Below are 7,500 nucleotides of genomic sequence, written 5' to 3'. Positions count from 1 at the left end.
AAAAGTAACATTTTTTCATAAACATTGATCAGATGGGAGATAGATACAAACTAACATTGTTTATATTGTTTGTATTTGTATTTAAATCAGTTAATTTTTTTTAATAATTCAGATATTTAGAGGGGTAATCATTTGATACTTTTGGCCATAAAGTGTGCTTGTATATATATATATTTCTATTGCCAGAGAGAGATACATAGTAATGTTATTAAAGATCGTCCATGTGATAGAAACATTGTTCAGACAGGAGATGGAGAGATAAAAAATAACATTGTTTATAAACATTGATCAGACAGGAGATACAGAGATACAAAGTAACATTGTTTATAAACATTGATCAGATGGGAGATGGAGAGATACAAAGTAACATTGTTTATAAACATTGATCAGACGGGAGATAGAGAGATACAAAGTAACATTGTTTATAAACATTGATCAGAGGCAAGTTAACATTATTACTTTGTATTTAAATCAGTTAAATTTTTTTAATAATTCGGTTATTTAGAGGGGTAATCATTAGATACTTTTGGCCATAGAGTGTGTGTGTGTGTATATATATATATATATATTTCTTTATAAACATTTTTCAGGTGCCAAAGAGAGATACAGAGTAATGTTATTAAAGATCATCCATGTGATAGAAACATTGTTCAGACAGGAGATAGAGAGATACAAAATAACATTGTTTATAAACATTGTGCAGACAGGAGATAGAGAGATAAAAAGTAACATTGTTTGTATACATTGATCAGACGGAGAGATAGAGAGATACAAAGTGACACTGTTTATAAACATTGATCAGATGGGAGATAGAGACACACAAAGCAACATTGTTTCTAAACATTGATCAGACGGGGATAGAGAGATACGAAATAACATTGTTTATAAACATTGACCAGACAGGAGATAGAGAGATACAAAGTAACATTGTTTATAAACATTGATCAGACGGGAGATAGAGAGATACATAGTAACATTGTTTATTAATATTATTCAGATGGGAGATGGAGAGACGCAAAGTAACATTGTTTATGAGCATAGATCAGAGGCAAGTTAACATTATTACTTTGTATTTAAATCAGTTTAATTTTTTTAATAATTCAGCTATTTAGAGGGGTAATCATTAGATACTTTTGGCCATAGAGTGTGTGTGCGTGTGTGTGTGTGTGTGTGTATATATATATATATATATATATATATATATATATATATATATATATATATATATATATATATATATATATATATATATATATATATATATATATATACTGTGTGTATATATATATAAATATATATATATATATATATATATATATATATATATATATTATATATGTTTCTATTATTTCTTTATAAACATTTTTCAGGTGCCAGAGAGAGATACAGAGTAATGTTATTAAAGATCATCCATGTGATAGAAACATTGTTCAGACAGGAGATAGAGAGATACAAAATAACATTGTTTATAAACATTGTGCAGACAGGAGATAGAGAGATAAAAAGTAACTTCGTTTGTATACATTGATCAGACGGAGAGATAGAGAGATACAAAGTGACATTGTTTATAAACATTGATCAGATGCAAGTTAACATTGTTACTTTTGTATTTAACGCAGTTTAATGTTTGTATTAATTCAGTTATTTAGAGGGGTAATCATTACACTTAAAAATCTGAATCAAAATGGAATGATAATCTTTTATCATAAAAAAAAAAAAAAACTTAAACTAGTGCTTATCTTTTATCTACAAGGAGTAACCGGGTTCATAAATGTTCCCTAATACTGCTATAAGGAATAAAGTTGTTTGTAAATTCACATTGATGATTCAGTAGAATCCTGAAAACGTTCTTTTTTTACACAAATAAGACAAAGGTAGATAAAATTTCATTGAAACAAACATTCACAATTGGTCCTGGCTAGAAAGAAAAATACATAATATAATCATCTCTGGTTAGAATTGTAATATCTGACAGCAATTTTGCATTTAATTATAAAATAAAAAATATAATAAAAATAAATAAGAGGAAGTGATCTGCCCTTATTAGGAATTCTGAATACCAGCAACACATTTCGTATATACACTATATTGTCAAAAGTATTGGGACACCTTCCTTTACACACACACATGAACTTTAATGGCATCCCAGTCTTAGTCCGTAGGGTTCAATATTGAGTTGGCCCACCCTTTGCAGCTATAACAGCTTCAACTCTTCTGGGAAGGCCGTCCACAAGGTTTAGGAGTGTCTATGGGAATGTTTGACCATCCTTCCAGAAGCGCATTTGTGAGGTCAGGCACTGATGTTGGATGAGAAGGCCTGGCTCGCAGTCTGCGCTATAATTCATCCCTAAGTGCCGGTTCACTCTACCGCGACTTGTCAGGCGACTTGGTTGCCTGACAAGTCGCGGTCCATTCTGTGCTACGGGAACTGTTCTAATAGGAGCGACTCAAGTCGCTCCGACTTAGAAAATAGTTCCTGCACTACTTTTGACAGAAGTCGGAGCGACTTGCATTGACTTCCATTATGTGAAGTCCGTGCAAGTCGCGCCGCAGTCACGGTGCACGGCGACTTCAGGTCGCCCCCGAAGTCGGATCGCCATAGTGTGAACCGACACTTAGATTGTAAGCTCTAACAAGCAGGACCCTCTGATTCCTACTGCATTAAAGTGTATTATGTTTGTACTGTCTACCCTCAAGTTGTAAAGCGCTGCGTAAACTGTCGGCGCTATATAAATCCTATATAATAATAATAATCCCAAAGATGTTCTATCAGGTTGAGGTCAGGACAGTGCAGGCCAGTCAAGTTCCTCCACCCCAAACTCCCCCAACCATGTCTTCATGAACCTTGCTTTGTGCACTGGTGTGCAGTCATATTGGAACAGGAAGGGGCCATCCCCAAACTCCTCCCACAAAGTTGAAATTGTCCAAAATGTCTTGGTATGCTGACGCCTTAAGAGTTCCCTTCACTGGAACTAAGGGACCAAGCCCAACCCCTGAAAAACAACCCCACACCATAATCCCCCCTCCACCAAATGATTTGAATCAGCCCACAAATCAAGGTCCATAAAGACATGGATGAGTGAGTTTGGGGAGGAGGAACTTGACTGGTCCTGACCTCAACCTGATAGAACACCTTTGGGATGAATTAGAGCACAGACTGTGAGCCAGGAATTTGCGTCCACATCAGTGCATGACCTAACAAATGCGCTTCTGGAAGAATGATCAAACATTCCCATAGACACACTCCTAAACCTTGTAGACAGCCTTCCCAGAACAGTTGAAGCTGTTATAGCTACAAAGGGTGGGCCAACTCAATATTGAACCCTACGGACTAAGACTGGGATACCTTTAAAGTTCATATGTGTGTAAAGGCCGGCGTCCCAATACTTTTGACAATATTGTGTGTGTGTATATATATATATATATATATATATATATATATATATATTTTTTATATATACCCTGACTTAATCATCTGCTGCTGCATCTGTTTATTTTTTAAACATTTAATACGGACACTATATAGCATCTGCTGAAGCATGGACTGCTGAGTCCTTAAAGTTATCCATTTGGAAGCACAAAAACATTTTGTAAATCAATTTTATACAAAATTCTGGTGGTTCAAAGTTTTTTTTTTATCAAAAGGGCCCATTCACAGCATTGCAACAGGTTAATGCACACAGATTAACAAGTTACTCCATGTGCGTGTGTTACATTAAGGCAACTCATTCAAAATGTATGGACTGCCAACACACCAAAAATGGTGCATGCCCTATGGTGGTGCCAGAGCATGTCTAGCTTTGGATGTAGTGGTTCGGAGCATGTCTCAGCTTTGGATGTAGTGGTAGAGTTTTAGAACCCCCTGATTTTTATTGGTGTCTGTGGCCAGGGCTGGGACAAGGAGGGGGGGGGGGGGTCAGAAGCCCTGGGCGCATAGATCTTCTGGTGTGGGGGGTGTGTGGCTCCTTTAGGCTCAGGCAGTAAAACTAGGTGGCCATCCAAAACCTTTAGGGAAAAAGTTTTGCCAGGACAAACAGGTTAGATCCAGTGGGTGAGAAGCACCTTTCATGACATTTAGAAAGTTTAAATCCAAATCTTTATTGATCAAGAGGAACCAACACGTTTCGGGGGAATGCCTTCTCTTCCCCAGGCCTGGAGCTGTAGAGGCAGTGGGACTGGTGTTGAGATCAAATTAGGAAACTTATAATCATGCTGGATCTGAGCTTTCAGTTTGGTTGCCTTGCTGTCTGATCCGGCATCATTATAGGTTTCCTAATTGGATCTCACCACCAGTCCAGTTGCATCCAGAGCTCCGGGCCTGAGGAAGGGGAAGACAGTCCCCCCAAAACCTGCGTTGATTTCTGTTAATCAAAAAAGATTTGGACTTGAGCTTCCTAATTGTTATAGACTTTTCTAGTAGGCACTCCTCAATGCTTACCACTAAATCTTAACTGATCAAGAGAGGCCAACATGTTTCGGGGGAATGCCTTGTCCTTTTTCAGGCCTGGAGTTGTGGATGCAGTTGGACTGGTGGTGAGATCCAAAAAGGAAACTCATAACAATGCTGGATCTGAGCTTTCAGTTTGGTTGCCTTGCTGTTCGATCTAGCATCATTATAGGTTTCCTAATTGGATCTCACCACCAGTCCAGTTGCATCCAGAGCTCCGGGCCTGAAGAAGGGGGAAGACATTCCCCCCCAAAACTGCGTTGATTTCTCTTAATGAAAAAAGATTTGGACTTGAGCTTCCTAATTGTTATAGACTTATGTACTAGGCACTCCTCAACGCTTACCACTAGATCTTTATTGATCAAGAGAAGCCAACATGTTTCGGGGGAATGCCTTGTCCTTCTTCAGGCCTGGAGTTGTGGATGCAGTTGTACTGGTGGTGAGATCCAAAAAGGAAACTCATAAGGATGCTGGATCTGAGCTTTCAGTTTGGTTGCCGTGCTGTCTGATCCGGCATCATTATAGGTTTCCTAATTGGATCTCACCACCAGTCCAGTTGCATCCAGAGCTCCGGGCCTGAAGAAGGGGAAGACAGTCCCCCCAAAACTGCGTTGATTTCTGTTAATCAAAAAAGATTTGGACTTGAGCTTCCTAATTGATATAGACTTTTCTAGTAGGCACTCCTCAATGCTTACCACTAAATCTTTACTGATCAAGAGAGGCCAACATGTTTCGGGGGAATGCCTTGTCCTTCTTCAGGCCTGGAGTTGTGGATGCAGCTGGACTGGTGGTGAGATCCAAAAAGGATGCTGGATCTGAGCTTTCAGTTTTGTTGCCTTGCTGTTTGATCTAGCATCATTATAGGTTTCCTAATTGGATCTCACCACCAGTCCATTTGCATCCACAACTCCAGGCCTGAGGAAGGGCTTTGAAGGCATCTAAGACCTTTTAATGGGTTTCCAATTTTTTTTTTTTTTGGGTCTAACCCCTCAGCCCTTAGAGGGCCACCACCTCCTGAATGCCACACATTCTACCTGAATGGACCAGGGATGGAACAACTTGCTGGAATAACATTTAATGGACACACAGATCGGCATGTCAAGCCAAGATAAGACCATGGAGGGAACATTCCAAAAGCCAGAACCAAATCCATAGAAGCCAGGTCAAGATAAGATGTTGACATGTTCTTTTATTTATAGAAAACGGGTCAATTCACTAAGCCGTATTAAACCGCGTTCCTTATTTATTAAATTTTTTCTCAGCAAAAATGTTCAGTTTGCATATAATATAAATATGGTAAAGGAATGGTAAAATATGGTAAAGAAATGGTAAAATATGGTAAAGGAATGGATTTCGTTCTACAAAATGTGTATGTATATATGGAATTCAGCTTTAAGGAACAAAAGCCCATGCGATGATTTCTAAGAACTGATTTTTAGATTAAAAAAAAAAAAAATGCTGCATGCCATGAATTTAACTGGTCCATAATAACAGAAATCCTTCATTAAAAAAAAAAAAAAAAAAAAAAACAGTTGTCAAAAAAAATTTTCAATGATGTGAAAATATCGGATGTAATGCTTAGTGAATGAAACCTCTTTTAATTAAAAACAAAAAAACAAAACTGTAAGCCATGCATTTAATTGGTCCATGATATCAAACCTTATATTAAAAAAAAAAAAACAATAAAAAAAAATGCAAATGATCTGAAAATATTGCACATAATGATTAGTGAATTGACCCACTTAAAACAAAAAAAATTGCAAATGATGTTAAAATATTTCATGTAATGTTTAGTGAATTAAACCCCTTTTAATTAAAAACAAAAATAAAAAAATAAAAAAAACTGCAAGCCATAAATGTAATTGGTCCATATCATCAAACCTTTCATTAAAAAAGAACAATTAAAAAAAAAAAAAAAAGGCATATGATGTGAAAATATTGCACGCAATGATTAGTGAATTGACCCACTTAAAACGAAAAAAAATTGCAAATGATGGTAAAATATTGCATGTAATGTTTAATGAATTTTAACCCCTTTTAATTAAAAACAAAAATAAAAAAAAACAAAACTGCAAGCCATAAATGCAATTGGTCCATTTGATCAAACCTTTCATTAAAAAAGAACAATTAAAAAAAAAAAGAAAAAGTCAAATGATGTGAAAATATTGCACGCGATGATTAGTGAATTGACCCACTTTTAACAAAAAAAATTACAAATTATGTTAAAATATTGCATGTATTGCTTAGCAAATAAACCCCATTAAAATAAAAACAAAAAACAAAACTGCAAGCCATACATTTAATTGGTCCATGATATTAAAACTTTCATTAGAAAAGAACAATTTAAAAAAAAAAATTGCAATGTGAAAAATATTGCACGTAATGATTAATGATTAGTGAATTGACCTGCTTTTGACAATAAAAAAAATGAGCAAATGCTGTTCACATTTTGCACACAACACTTAGTGAAATGACATTCATTTAACTGAAAAAAAAAAAAAACAATACTGCATGCCATGAATTTAACTGGCCTATGGTATAAAACCTTTCATTGAAGGCAATTTTAAAAATTGCGTGAAAGATGTTAAAATATTGCACAGAACAGTTTGTGATTTGACACCCTTTTATCTAAAAATGAGATGAAATTCTACCCATCTCTCTGTTAAAAGCAAAAACAATTAAAAAGTGTTAAAAAGTCAAACACAATTGTTTTATCAAATGAAGAAAATCTCTATTTCACATCTATTGCCTTTCTCTATATATATATATATTTTTTTTTTCTTATCCCTAATAAAAAATACCCCCCTCTCAGCAATCATTTTTACATTTTTTTTTTTACATATTAAAATATACGATGCCTTCAGCTGTAGGCACCTATTTTTGATGGTACATAAAATATAATACTAAAGACAAAGTTTTGGTTCTTTTTAAATGTGAAATGTACTGACACTCGTTATTCCTCGCTCGTCGCTTGTTTTCGTTCAATTATTCAGTGTGCCTCAGAGTTTACCACATATAGAAAATGGCAGTTATTGTTTGTTTTCTGTCTTTTA

Source organism: Pelophylax lessonae (assembly GCF_965119305.1).
Source record: "Pelophylax lessonae genome assembly, chromosome: 7".
In the NCBI taxonomy this organism is placed as follows: Eukaryota; Metazoa; Chordata; class Amphibia; order Anura; family Ranidae; genus Pelophylax; species Pelophylax lessonae.
Note: the sequence above shows the minus strand (reverse complement) of the source record.